Source organism: Cheilinus undulatus, linkage group 5 (genome assembly GCF_018320785.1).
Source record: "Cheilinus undulatus linkage group 5, ASM1832078v1, whole genome shotgun sequence".
Classification (NCBI taxonomy): domain Eukaryota; kingdom Metazoa; phylum Chordata; class Actinopteri; order Labriformes; family Labridae; genus Cheilinus; species Cheilinus undulatus.
The window spans coordinates 28,788,292-28,804,117 of record NC_054869.1 but is presented as its reverse complement, the minus strand read 5'-3'; positions in this window follow the sequence as shown (position 1 = coordinate 28,804,117).

The window sequence follows — 15,826 nt, the reverse complement described above, 5'->3', positions numbered from 1 at the left end:
AATTGGATGCATACAGTATCCCCCTTGAATTCCACCAATCTCACATCCCTAATCATATCCACTTCCACCTAATGTATCATTAAATATGACAAAGACCTTTAACAGGCACTGATTAAAATGCTGCTCAGACTGTTTATGTGATTATCCTGCCTATCAGCTCTGCATTTGTCATGTGGGACTCATTCAGTTCCTCAGGTTACCTGTAGGTGGAGACATAACACCTTGACAGTGCTCATGATGAGGGGCAGCACATGTTGTACAGACTGGATGGAAAACCAGTAAGAAGTCCTTTATTGAGCGAGACAGCCTATTGAATAATTTATGGTGTCTTCGTATGTAGCTTTTATGCTATGATAATGAGGCAGGCCCTGCTGAATGATGATTACTTGATAAGCCATAGATCTCTGATCTGTGTAATTTCTAGCTTATAAATTAATGTACATTGACCCTGTACATCTACACTGCACACTGATAGGGGCATTAGATTATAGAGTGATCCATTTTTATTATTTAATTTTTAGCATTTTTCGACACCATTTATAGAAAATAGTCATAATCTATAATTACTTTGCAAATTGGAGCACTGTTCACATAAAGGCATTTGATCAGAGAAACTGATACAGGTGTTATCACACTAAAATGTTCGGCATTACTTAATCTGATTGCAGGAAATGAAAAATTAGATCACATGCCATATGAAAATGTCATATGAGACACACTGTTATTATTTCCTAATACATTTAGTGTGTATTAGGGGCCATACTATGATGCAGTTTTTTGTGCCGCATTGGACCATCCCACTGTAACCCATCCTGACTGGTTGTTTATTAAGGCTGGAACAACAATGTCATGTGTCTGAGGCTGTTTGTGTTGGGTTTATTTTACCGTGGAAAAGCAGTTTCCTTAATACACATGGATAGACAGTGAATTAAACAGGGCCTCTTCCCCCACAAGGAGACTAACAGGCCTATTTATTATTCATGTGGTAATCGGAAGGCATCTACAGAGCCTTTAAATTAATGAGAAAATGTGATCGACCAACACTGAGGCCACTGCTGTCTCCCAGAACTCTTTGAAATTGAGTTTGAAAGACACGAAAGGGAAAAAATCTCACCACAGCCAGGCTGTGAAATTGACTTGGATGGGAAAGCTTGGCAAAATGAACTAGGTAGCCTATATGGGACCACCATTCAGCCTCTGGAATGACTTTAGACGGCATCAGGGACACTAGACATTTTTCTGCTGCTGTCAGTATTTAACCTACTTAGACGTACTTGTCATGGTATATTGTGTTAATTCATCATCATCCATCAAATAGGTCTCCTGGAAATTGTAGATAGCAAAGTAGTGTATTTTTTAAGGCTTTTACAATACCTTGTTAAGGATAAAATGAAACATTGATACTGTTCTACATATTCCTGTTTGGTACTCAATCACCAGCTCTTTGCTTAGCTCAACATTAAGCCTTGAAAAAAGGAGAAATGCATAGCAGTGTTTATTTAAAGGTTACATTTATTAAGTTTTACAATAGGTTATGTGCTGGACTTTTTCTTGTGTATGCAGGGAGAGCCACTTTTGTTATGTTCAAAAAGAACTCTGCATTGTCCCTTTGCCTTAAACTTAAATGCTTACCTACATTTACAAGCCTCCAGATTTTTAATGTTTAGCTGAGAAACATGGGGCTGAATTTTGTCATGTTATCATCAACAATGCATCTGTATACGTTAAGGCTGTTGTAATGAATTTCAGGGTTCGAATATTATTCGAATATTTAAAAACTCATTGATCAAAAGCTGAAGTTACTCTTCGAATGTGCTTTTTATATATTTTTGCTTTTTATAATCATTCTTGAGTTTCTCCCCTCTCTCCTTGGCCTCTACTTCACCCATATGTAGGTGTAGGAACCAAATGTTGAACAATAAAGTTTTCACACCAAAACACAGAGGCGCTGCAATGGCCGCCATTGGGGATGTTTATCACCAAGGTGGTGCACACGCTGGTGGTGATTTGGCAAGTGAGGCTTTGCTACATCAAGAGATGCTGATACGAACAGTAAAACCACGATGCCCACTGACAGTAACCTGCTGTCGTAGTGGACAACGTTCCGGTTCAGGTATCCTCTCCTGTCCTAGCTGGCACGCTGTTACCTGTGCATCCCAGGCACCTCTGTCAGGGCGGAGAGGATTTTCTCTACAACTGAAACTATAGTGAACAAAAAATGCTCTGTTCTTGATTCAGAAAATGTGGATCGCCTCACTTTTTATTAGGTTAAAAACATGAAGGAACAAGATAGTACCAGCATCTTTTTAATGTTTTGTTCATTTTAAACATGATGTCATCCGCGAGATAAGCGGCACAGTTTAATTTATTTTTGTTTGACATTTAATTTCTAACCCGTTCGTTTGTTTTAAAGTTCACCATCAGTACCAAAATATCTGATAAATGCCTCAAAATGGTGCAGGTGGCTGTATAAAAGTACATAAAAATTACCAACTACTTTTGCTTTTACCTTGTTATTTCTTCATTGCAATCTGTTATGTAATATTGGAGGATCTTCTAGTGGACAAATGTGCAATTACACAATGATTAAAGCAATTGAACGTTTTACATATATGTAAAAAATGATTAATGAAATTCGAATGGGATTGTAGATAAATATTGACAGCCCTAGTATACATTAAACTTAATTTCAGTCAGGAGAGACTTAACACTTTAGCTTGCATTGTAGCCATGTGGTTGACCTTTTATTTTGCTGCCATATTGTTGTATTTAAAACTTTGAAAACTGATCTTTGGCTATTTATCCTCATTCACCTCACTGACTAGTGTATGTAACACTGATTGTATCCAATGGGTGGCACTACTGTACATAATATCATTGTCTGGAACTGGAAACAAAGCTAGCTTTGGAAACAAAACGATGTGACTTAGTGCTGCACATCTCCTCTGAAATGGAGCAAACATCCAGGTAATAAAAAAATCTTTTCACATATCATTTCTAGATCCTCTTACAGACATATTTTAGTTAAAGGAAATACATTTGACAATAAAATATATACAGTGCTTAACAAATTTATCAGACCACCACCCAAAGTAAGGTTTATGCCACAGCTGCCCTAAATTAACAGCATTGGTAATTACCAAAATCATTTTTTATGTTTCTGCAATGGTTAATACACCAATATGTAGAAGGTCTTTAACCCAAATAATATTTTTAATGCTAAAATATAATTATTATTTTTGTTATCCATGAATTTTTAAATGTACTGATTTACAAAAAAAATGAAAAAATAGAAAAGCACATTATTATTTCTTGATTAATATTTCAAATTAGAGTTATTTACTTGCATTCATGAACAGAAAAATGAGTTTTAGTGGTTGAATGTTATACTTGATTAATTTCTGACTTCTCAGAGAAGCCCAGTGAGCCAGCTCAAATTTGGGTATAAAAAGGTGAATTCAGTTTGAAATTCCTCATTCCTGCTCAAAATGGTAAAATGTGGAGAGCCCACTGAAAATGAAAGAGTCTGCATTAAAGCACTTCATGATGCTGGATGGTCTCTGAGACAAATAGGGAAAGACATAAAGTGTTCTCACAGTGTGGTCAAGTATGCTTTGGAGTCAACTGCCAAGACTGGTACTTACAAAATGTGCCAAGGAAGAGGCAGGAAACAAAAGTTAACTGAAGCAGATGTCAGACACCTCAAGATTTGAAGTACTAGAGACAGAAGGAAGACCACTGCTGAACTTCAGGCAGAGATGAATGCTTCTGGATCAGAGTCTGAGAAAGTCTCCAGAATGACCATAAGCAGATGACTAACGGAACAAGGCTTAAAGGGAAGAATAGCTGCTAAGAAGCCATTATTGAGGCCTGCAAACATCCAGAAACGCCTCAGATTTGCTAGGGAGCACAAACACTGGACTGTTGATGACTGGAAGGAGGTACCCTGGATGGACGAGTCCAAGTTTGAACTCTTCGGTCAGCATCGTCGTGGAGCTGGAGAACGTTCTGATGCCAGACGCATTGCACCCGCAGTGAAACATGGTGGAGATTCCATTATGGTAAGGGGTTCCACTTGTGGATACGGCGTGGGCAAATGAGTGAAAATCAACGGTATCATGAATAAGAACGTCTACCACAACATCTTAGTGGATCATGGAATCCCTTCTGGACTGAATCTGATTGGTCGTGGGTTCATATACCAACAAGACAATGACCCCAAGCATACTTCAAAGCTGTGCAGAGACTATTTGACCAAGAAAAAGGAATCTGGAGTACTGGAACTGATGGACTGGCCAAGTCAAAGCCCAGATTTAACAAGAACAAATTTGGGATTTAGTAGATTCAAAGATTGATGGCACAAAAGTTTCATCTAAAGCAAGTCTGTGGGAACAGCTAGAAACTATTTGGAACTCAATAACAAAAGAGACTGTGGAAAAGTACATAAAAACAATGCCAGCAAGAATGCAAGCTGTTATCAAGGCCAAAGGAGGCCATACAAAATATTAAGTCTTTTGGTTATTATGTGTGAAAAAGGACCATTTAGTTGTTTCAGTTTGTTATTTGCCAAATAAACAATAACATTTTTAGTTTTAAACAAGTCTTTGAAAGATTTCGAAAATATTTTTGTTTTCTCGTTTTTATGACAGGTGGTCTTATAAATTTAAGCACTGTATATATATATATATATATATATATATATATATATAGGATTCCTCAGAAAAGTGGGTCAGCCGCCGGGTTGAGTTGCCAGTTTTGGGTAGACAGCCTGGCAGGTTAGCACCATTCACTTGAATGGTGAGCAATGTTTTTGAACCAATGGTCACAGCTAAAAAAAAATGTATGATGAACCATTACAACTCTACAATTTTACGCACACAGGCCCACTCCCTCTCCCTCTATTTCAATCACAGGCATAATGGACTACAAAAAGCAGTGCTTTGTTGCATACCACACGAAGTGAATGCAGGTGTTTGATAGGATCATAGAGTCAGAATCTGTGGTCCAGTGGGCAAGTTATACAGGTGTGATGTGGAAATATGAAGCCTGTCTACTCTAGTGCTCATAATATTCAATGAATTTATGTTTACAAGGAATTTCTTGGCATTCTGGGTTGTATTTGATTTCAATGAAATTGCATTGTTGATTTTTTAAGTATTTACATATCTCAAGAAATATATTTGTTAAATAAATGAAAGGTTATTTTAAAAACATCTACTCTCTGTGATGTCTTTATATGAAAAAAACAAAAATTTTGTTGCAGAAATGACAGAAATCCATTCATGCCCAGAATACCCCTAAACAGCTGGTTGACTTGGCTATCTTCTTCCTGACTGGGTAATCTGAAAAAAAAAAAACTTGAAATGTTGTTCAATGAAGAGGCAGGAACACAATTTTACCAACAAATTCTTTTTTGCAAATGTATTTCTTAGTGCGGAAGTCAAATGACAATATGAGTTTAACAATAGTTTGTTTTACAAATTTTGATAAAAGAGAAATGTACAATGTCTTTGGCAATTAAACTCCAATGTGATGACTTCATGCTCTTGAAGGGATAGTGAGGGCGACGGCAGGAATTTGATACCCACCTATGGAGTCCAGACACTGGTGGTGTTGATGAGGGATGCAGGATCAAAGACTTCTGAGAAGCTGGACTGGGAAACCAATGAGATGGCTAGGAGGAGGAGACTGAGGTATGCTGGATAAAATGAGCAGACGACCTGTGAGAAACTAGACTAGATGCTGATGAACTGAATGGACGTGGCTGGGGTGGAGGAGGGTTGAAGTGTCCGCATTGAAATGACAGGCTAAAAGAGAGGACAACAGATTTAAAATATGACAGAAGCATGATGATCGGTCAAAGGAGGTTGTGGCAGGATCTGATTAGCTTAAGAGAGCGAATGCCCATAATCAGCTGATCACCAGAGCAGGAAGAGAGAATAACAGGAAGAAGGAAGAGATACGAATTAGTGGTGACAGATGAATGAATCTTGAAGCTCCTTTCAACTTAAATTTCCCCACAAGTTGTAGTTTTGCTGTGGATTTACATTTTGGGTAAAAGCTGCTTCATTTTGTCGCTTCAGTTAAGATTTAAAGAGAATTACTTTTTCCATATTCATGTGGGGTGCCAGCAGGGTATTGCGTAGCTGACTTTAAAGGTTGATAAAGAATATATAAATCGCCCAGCTCTGTAAGGTAAGCAACCAATATTAGCTCAGATATTCCTGTACTTTACATGTCTATCTGTTCTATCAGTTTTAAAAACTTAGGTTCAAAATCAACAATTTTCAGCTTTAAAGTTGATTATATTCACAACTTTTTCTTGTAATCATCTTAATTTAAAGCAGAGCCTAGCTAGGTGTGTCCCCTTTAAGCCTTTAGCCACTTTGAAGCTAACATGCTGCCATATGGCTGTTGGTAAAAAAAAAAAAAAAAAAAGTCTAAAATGGTTTTGTCCATTAACAAAACAAAGTAAATGTGAACTATTTGAAGTTTGTTTGCAAAAAAAATGGGCATGATAGTCCTCTTATCCAAGAACCAAACAAATCTAGCTAGCCCTTTGTTTGTCAGTCATTATGCTAATACAGATGAAGAAGCTGCTAGCTGCTCTCTATTTGGTAAACTGGTATAAACTGGTTTTATATGAAGGGCGGAAAAATAGTGTATTGAGAACATTTTTCAGTTTTAATGAGTGGGAAATTTCTTGTCATCTTATCTCAGAGCTTAAATAAGATTGCTAGCCCTTCAGTGTTTTTTCTAAATTAACCCACTGCTGGCTGTAGCTGCATGAAGTGGACAGATAAAAGACAGTTATTGATCTTCATGTCTATCCTTTGGCAAGAAAATGTGTAAGTGCTAAATATAGCTATTATTACCCCTTTGGATGTTATAATGTGACAGTTCACATCCATTTACAGGATTCTATTATTTATTCATTTTGATGGTGGTTAGAGGTGGAAATGTTGATAAATTTTGATCAGAGCAACAGGCGTAGTTTAGATTTTCATGCTTTCACGAATCTTGGCTTTGTGTCTTAGACATGTTTTTGTTTTGTGCAACCTTACTTATTCTTGAAGGCTGAATATCCCCATGTGCATTGGTTTGAGAAAGAAGATCACTGTAGGCGTATTGGATAAATGTTGAAATTCACTGGTTAACATGCTTCCCTGGATCAAGGCCTCCAACAACGTTACTAATAGAGCACGCTATAATTGCAGCATTAATCATCTCCATACGGTCTTAACTTAAATATCAAAATAAGATTAATGGTTTCCTGTGACCCATGTCTTAATCATAATATTCTTAATCACATTGAGTCTGAAGTGTTGGTGGGCCTCTTGAACACAATCACAATTCTTTTGACAGAACCCTAATGGAAAAATCCTTCATTTTAGACCTCATTATGCACTTGAATTATGTATGCAAACAGTATCCAGTGAAAGGTCTGACTGACAAAGGTCTATACCAGCAGAGGATGACTCACTGAAGCTGAACTCTTTCCTCCTCACAGCCAAGCAGCAGCATATGATCCTTGCCCCTCCACACAGCTTCTCTGAGACTCGACTGTGAGTGTAAGTCCTATCATCCCACAGGCACCTCACGCCTGCTGCATGTTCTCGCGTTTCATCAGGTACTAATGCCATTATAATCTAGAACTATTAGGCTCCCTTCCCGCCCTTAATCCCTGTTTTTATGTTGTCTTCCCCCATGTCTTTACCAAGCTGTGTATGCGCCCACTCTTAAAGCTCTTAAACTATTCATGAAAAACTCTGCAACTCTGTGAATTTTTGACTCCTGCCTCTTTTTTGTATATTCTGACATGATCTTCAGTCTGAACCCAGCTGTGCAACTTGGTGACACCGTGTAGACATTCTTCTTCACAGGAATTTGACAGTTCTCAAAAGATCAAGAAGAAAAGTCTCTGCAAATGTGTTATTACACAATGAACATATTGGAAAGCAGATGCAGTAAGCATAAAACAATGAAAACTAGTATTATCCTTCTGCTTTTCATGCATGTAGTAAAGTTTTCACCCATTTTGTCAAAGATTGCTTCAATTTTCTACTAACAGTTAACATCTTATCTTTAACTTTAAAGGAGCATTGGTTCATTGAAACTACAGATACGATATTTCAAGCTCTCCAGATTGCTTTGTATCCTCCTTGTGGAACGTAATTATGAGTCAAATCAGAACACGCTTCGACAATAACCGCCTTTCTCCTCGGCTACATGTTTATAGGGATAATTCCCAGAGGTGTGAGTCTTGCTGCTGCAGCAGGCGAGCCGCTTCTCTAAGCTTTTGATATTGGCCCTGCAGAGAGATTTTAGGGGGAATCTCTGCTCTCAGCAATATGAAGGCGAAGGCCTGTGCATGCTTGTGTGTTTACACACATGCTTGAATGTGTTTGCTCAGGCGAGAATGAAGAGCTGATATATCTTTAAATCCCTTTGACTTATGAGGATGAGTAATCGGCCCGCCAAAACACAGTTGTCAAATGATCCCATTGCTGATTGAATTTCCCAGAACTCCCTTCCCATGTATTCCTCCAAATGTTATTGGATTTTTTCCGGTTTACCACCTCGATAAAGTACATTTCCTATTGTGTACCAATCATCTAGCTTAGATCATATTTATGCAATATCCAGGATTTGCAGAAAATGGCTGTTTTCCTAATTCTCTTTGAATTTTTCAAATCACTTAAATATGTATGCCAATTTGCACAGTAACTTTAGATTCAGCAAACACTCTCATCTAGCTACTATTATGGCTGTGCTTTAATAAACACCATGTTCCAAATTATTATGCAAATGGTATTTTTCTCTGATTTTACTTAATAGTTGATGCAAATGACAGTCAGTATAATTTTCAAGTCATCAACTGTTAGAGCATAATTAGATTTTATAGAACAAACCTCCCAATGATAACTTTTTTTTTATAAAAAACTCAAAATGCACAGTTCCGCATAATTAAGCACAACAGAGTTTCAGAACATTTTATAGGTTGTAAAGAACTGAAAATTCTCATTTGTTGAATTTGCAGCATTAGGAGGTCATATTTACTGAATAAAAAGCTATTTCAATCAAAAACATCTTAACAGGCTAAGTTACATGTTAACATAGGAGCCCTTCTTTGATATCCCCTCCACAATTTATGCATCCATTGAACTTGTGACTTTTTGTAGATTCTCTGCTTGAATTTCTTTGCAAGATGTTAGAATAGCCTCCCAGAGCTGCTGTTTTGATGTGAACTGCCTCCCACCCTCATAGATCTTTAGCTTGAGGATGCCCCAAAGGTTCTCAATGGGGTTGAGGTCAGGGGAGGATGGGGGCCACGCCATGAGTTTCTCTCCTTTTATGCCCATAGCAGCCAATGACACAGAGGTATTCTTTGCAGCATGAGATGGTGCATTGTCATGCATGAAGATAATTTGCTACGGAAGGCACGGTTCTTCTTTTTGTACCATGGAAGAAAGTGGTCAGTCTAAAATTCTATATACTTTTGCCGAGGTCATTTTCACACCTTCAGGGACCCTAAAGGGCCTGCCAGCTCTCTACCCATGATTCAGGCTCAAAGCATGACTCCATATGGACCATCCAGGGTTGCACAGCAGTCATCAGCAAACAAGACTGTTTGAAAATTAGCCTTCAAGTATTTTTGGGCCCACTGCTTGTGAGCATTGGTTAGGGGTGGCTGAATAGTAGGTTTATGCACGACTGCAAGCCTCTGGAGGATCCTACAGCTTGAGGTTCGTGGGACTCCGGAGGCACCAGCAGCCTCAAATACCTGTTGGCTGCTTTGTAATGACATTTCAGCAGCTGCTCTCTTAATCCGATGAATTTTTCTGGCAGAAACCTTCCTACTTATGCCTTTATCTGCACAAACCAGTCTGTGCTCTGAATCTGCCACAAATTTTGTTTCACAGTACGATGATCATGCTTAAGTTTTCGTGAAATATCTGTTTTCTTACCTTGTCCAAGGCATTGCGCTATTTGAAGCTTTTCAGCAGCAGAGAGATCCTTTTTCTTTCCCATAGTGCTTGAAACCTGTGGCCTGCTTCATAATGGGGAACGTCCTTCTTTAGTAGTTCTCCTTTAATTGGACTCACCTGGAAAACTAATTATCACAGGTGTCTGAGATTGATTTCAGTGATCCAAAGAGCCCTGAACACCACCCGTGAGTTTAATTGAAAAAATAGAAATTGAATGTTTTTGACACTAAAATCCAGTTTGTATTATACTGTGAAACGCGGTGGATACACTTTTCCCATTGAGTTTAAGGGATTGAAACTTGATCAGTTTGGTGCATATTTCAAGAAAGATACTTAACAAAGTTACACCTTCAACACTTAAATGGTTAAGAAATGGCATATCAAGGGAAAGCAAATGTATATGTTGTTTGTATTTATGAAGCCAAACTGTCCAACTAAGACTTATCACAAATACCTTAACTGTCTTCAACATGTTCCTGCTTCCAAGGAGAGTAATCCCTAAAGAAAAAGAGGAGTCCAGTTTAATTAAAAAACTGCAAAACAGCAGACTGCAGGTGGATCTGCAAGTTTAGAGGGATTTTTTTAGCTTGGCTGTCCTGCTGAAACACCAGGAGATATGGCTTCAAAAGGCTCCTTTGTGGTTCTTGAGTTTGGAAAGGCTTTGAAGGGGAAGAACCGGGCTTTTAAACAAGGTGTATGTGTGTGGAAACATGGATCAGCCATTCACTTTCAGGAGAGATGAGTGCAAACCACTCGCCTCTGGTGAGATTGCTCTCCTCACCTTATCTCCTCTGCTATGCTGCAGATATTCCCCGCTGCCTATCTCAAAGCAATCACTCTGACAACGGTTCAGATGTGGCCTGTTTGTGTCTCATCTTATCTGAATACGGTGTACGGAGTTGAAACACTGGGTTCTCAGCTGATTTCAGTCTGATGTCGTGGCCCTCATATGGCTGACGGCAAAAACCTCTACATAACAAATAGAAGGACTCCCTGCTCTTCTTAGAGCATCTTCATGCTTTTCTGAGTGGCAGCCATTAAGACTGACTACAAACTATGACTGAAGAGACTGATAAAACCAACCTACAGTGCTACAACCACAGCTTTTTATTAAATGACCAAACTTACATTTCACCTTTATCTAACAATATAGATATGCAAAAACCATTTTTAGAAATATTTATACTCAAAACATGGCTTTGGTTTGGTTTCTTTTTTTATTTTGGCTGTCAAAGAAATAATTCAGGTAGTGTGGTATCCCAAATCTATTTCTATTTAATTTATTTAACCTTCATTTGACCAGGAGAACCTTGTTGAGACTAAAAATTAGATATACTACTGCTTCTTCTACTACTACTAAAACTCCTCTACTACTACTACTACTACTACTGATAAAGATAGAGATAATGAACTGCTTTTACGTGTTGCTGCTATTTTGGTGTAATTTAGCTTTAATTTTAAGTTGTAGCTAAGCTCAATATATATTTTTCAAAAGCATGCCTAATACTGATAATTTGTATTATTACAGTAAAGTGGAAAGAGTGGTGAAGGACCTCCTGGTGAGCAGAAAAGGCTATGAAGCAGTTTCACATGCACAAAGACTGAACCGATCATGCTGCAGTTGCAGGATATTAACATCATCATCCTGCTTGCTTGCTTGCGTTGAATTTTCCTGAAAGTTTTCCACTCTTTTAACACCCTCAGGTCCAGTAGACTAATTGTAATTTAAAAGTGCAGGGGGTGAGCAGACCACAGTCATTAAATTCTGAACAGAAAACAGGTCAGGGAAAATGAGTCTGAGGTTGAAAAAGTAATTATCTGCAGCATTTTACAGGTTTTTGAAATATGTAATAGTTTACTACTGAATTTTATGAATCGATGCAAATATAAACATTAAATTTCTTTAAATGAATGTCCTCACCCAGTGACCGCTGTTGTTGGAACAGGATTGGTGGAATAGATAATAGACGGATGAAAAAATAATGGTCAAATCAGACTGACTGTGGACAATTGGTCTTTATTTCCATAAGTAAGAATATCAAAGTTCTTGTGAGTTTTTCTTTCTTTTCATTTTCTGTTTTTGCTTTCACTGAATCATTGCTCTTCCACTGTTTCATAATTATTGTTTTTGTTTGAAAATTCCTGTAGATTGAAATCCAAAGTTTGAGTCGTAACACACAAGATAAGTTGGAATAAAGTTTCTGTAAACATGTGAAACATGGCCATAGTTCACCATAAGGTCAGGGGGAAGGCTAATTGCTGGAGTGCATGTATGGTTTTCACTTGAACCAGATGCAACAGGAACAGACATTTTACCTGCTGAAGGTGTGTTTTAATCCGTAATTCACTTGTCTTGACTGTCTCTCTCTAAGCACCTGCAGTTCAATCCCTCATGTCTGTTAGCGTTGCGTTGCTAAAGTTTGGTATAGTATCCGTTGATAGACCACTGTCTATTCCTGCGAAGTCTGTCACAATAAAAGCCTCCAATGCTAATCATCAGGAAATGGAGCGCTTTCAGGAGAGAGATATAACTTCACATAACTCAGAAAATGAGATGTAAGGAATACCTGAGGAGTTAAAAAACAGGATAAGAAAATGAAACTTAATGAAACTGTAATCAATCTGCCTGTCAGGACATAAATGTGATTGTTTCTCTGATGGTTTGAAAAGAGACTTGTAACATAGCGGCATAGCAGATGATTCCTCCAGTCAGGTTTTCACTTTTTTTTTTTTTTTAAATCTGAGAGAATCATCTTTGTCATGAGTGGGCGTGGCTTCAGCTCAGTCAATGGACACACCCATACCGCCCTATATCATTTTTTAATGCCTCATTTTTAATAATTTTGAAGCTTAATTTACAAACCTAGAGATATTTTTCATGACTGAAATTCTGCCTGATGGTTCATAAACGTTCTGTCATACAACAAACCTAAAATACAGTTGTTGTTGTTTTTTTTATCACTTTACTGGGACTTTGAGTTTATAAGTCACTTGCAAGCACTTTGACCCACACATAAGGCTACTTTAAATGAAAATTGAGTTATCAATCACTGATTTATCATTAACAGTAGTTCTATTGCTATACTGCCCCATACTTTAACATTAATTTCAACTCTTTTTGGCCATTAAGGGTCAGTGCAAAATGTTGTAAATGATATATCTCTCAGATCCTTTAACCCTTTTTGTAGCGTACAGTTTTTACAATATAGAAAGACTATGATTCCTTCAGTGTTAATAGGGCTCCTTTTAGGCATGCTTTGGTCTCCACCATGTCCTGTCAGAAATCTCACCAAGGCAGCAGGGAAGTATCTAACTCCGTTCTTTCTGCTTATTTTGTCTCACTACAGTTTTGTGCTGGACAGATGGAGTACATCAGTTTTTTAGAGCTCTTTTGCAGAGATCAGCCTCCTGCTTTTACTGAAAATGGCAATGAGGTGCTGTGAGACTGAAATGAAACGATGTAATTGGAGGCCATAAATAAAGACCCCAAACTGAATTTCATGTAGAGACTAGACCAGGAGATAACTTTTGTTTTGCATCAAATACAAACAGTCCTCCCAGGCAATAATGTGGATTCCATGTGTTAAAACAGCTCCACACGTTGCAGATATCACTCACTACAATGTGTTTGTTAGATTGAATTGAAGCACAAACACTTGTTACGAACAGCCAAACATCTTACAGATTGTAAGCAGTATTGGGAGCGCTCAGCAAGCTCAGCGGCCGGTGTGAATGCTAATGTAAACTCCTCAGGTAAAGAGATATCAAACCGTTCCTCAGCTTTACTGCAGGCAGGCCAGACAGGATTCATTTCAGAGGAAATCCAAGACAAGATGATTGCACTGCGGTGAGAGAGCAGACCAATTTTTGAGCTCTGAAAACAAAATTCTATCATTGAGTTTTATTACCATGCAGGAATTCAGCCAAATCCCTGCACCTGTGACAGTATATTGCCTTGACTAAATCTTGTCCATGTGTGTCACCTTACTCTCGAGCTTTTCCTTTCCGGGGGGAGGAGAATTTGCAGTCACCAGCACACATTAATTTGTGAGGCTTTTCTTTCAAAGCAAACAAAAGAAGAAGTAACAGTCCCCTCTCTGCTTGTGCTGCTGATATCTCCCTTAATGATGACTCTCATTACTCCATGCATCCTACCAAGTTCAACAACAAATCTAACCTTTTTCCAGCGCGGCTGTTTCTATGACAACGCAAGCCCCTTGCTGCAACTTTAAAGCATGATACACACAAAAGGCAGAAAATGGATTTGATTGATCTCGCCTCTCTCTCCACGGGACTCAAATCGAGACTGATCGAGGTGTTTAGGCTAACAGGCGGAGATCAAAAGGAGATTATGTATTTTTGCTCTCCTTACAAATGCCCAGCAGTTGAATATTTCTCAGAAGTAAAATTTGACTGAATTTCTTAAGTTGTCAAACTGCACTCTGTGCATTTTTACATGGAGTTTTTGCTGCCCAGTTTCATCCAGGTGATGTCTTTCGAAGAAAAAGATGCAGACCTGTCTTTCCATGTTATGAAAACAAATCTCCATTATTGCCTGCAGCTGGGTCGGTGTGTAATATTAGGCTTGGGTCGCAGAGAAGAAAACATTGGACTTTTCTCCGCCCTGCTCTCCTTATTGCATTTGACAGGACAGGGCCCACATAACTCAATCCTGTCACCGGCTCAAATTGAGGCTGTGCCACTGACCCTTGGGCTTCACTCTGTGGCTCTTCAGCTACAAAAACACTCAGAGTGTGTCGTCCTCTTCACCGCCCCTGCCCTGCATGCAAAGTATTAGGACGGGTGTTGCAATCCAGATTTGAAGATTTAAAAAAGGCCCATGATGATGATGCATGGCACGGTGATGATGATGATGCTCCAGCCTCAGTTGGAATCTCTTGCCAATCACCCGAGTGGAGTGAAATCAATCACTCTTGAGGCTGTCAGTTGGCGTCAGCCAGGAGACATTTATCTTTGAACCCATGTCAGTAATTTGGCAATAACGCTTCCTTTGATTAATTCACTGCCTGAATGTGTGCCAGGAGAGCAGGAGTTCAGAGACAGTGACAGATTGATGATGCTTGTATCCTGTAATTCTGTGGCCTTCACTCTTCACACTGAGCAGACTTGTGTAAAAATCAACAAAAATGATAACGACAAACTCCTAAACAAACTGTTTATCGATGCAGACCCTTGTTCTAATGTGTGTTGTCAGAATGAGCGTGCTGCTTCATCCATGTTGTCAGGAAGTTGCAGCTGATACCAGACTGGCTACATCGCAGTGCTTAGGGTTGTTTGCTAACACTAGCTGGCTGTAACCTCACATCTACTTCAGTCATACTGCTGAGCAAAACTGTTGACACATCTCGAGCTAACAAAGTTCACTTCAGCGTGCATCAGAAAAAAAAAATTCCCACAGGAAAAGATGGCAGAAATACAATTTGTCAAACTTGCAGAGAAAGCGCTCATTCAGCAGGCATTGTCTGATTTGGTTTTTGGACAAACATGGCTTTAACTTCAAGGCCCACTGAGAGGCTGACGGAGAAACTACATAGGATGTCTTATTCTTTTCATCTGACAGCTCAGAATGCTTTCTCTGTATTCCTTGGTGTTTGCCTAAGCCCAGATTTCAACAAGACACCTTTTCACCACTCCTAATGAATATTAATGACTGTTATCGTCCCTCATATTAAATCTATTAGTGGGAAACATTGGAATCTTCATTTCAGAGCCCCTGCTGTTTTTATTTTAGTTTAACTGATTTACATGCCAAGATGACAAATTGATTTCATTACAACATTTAATTTTAATTTTAATTTTTAAAACTAATTTAGGTA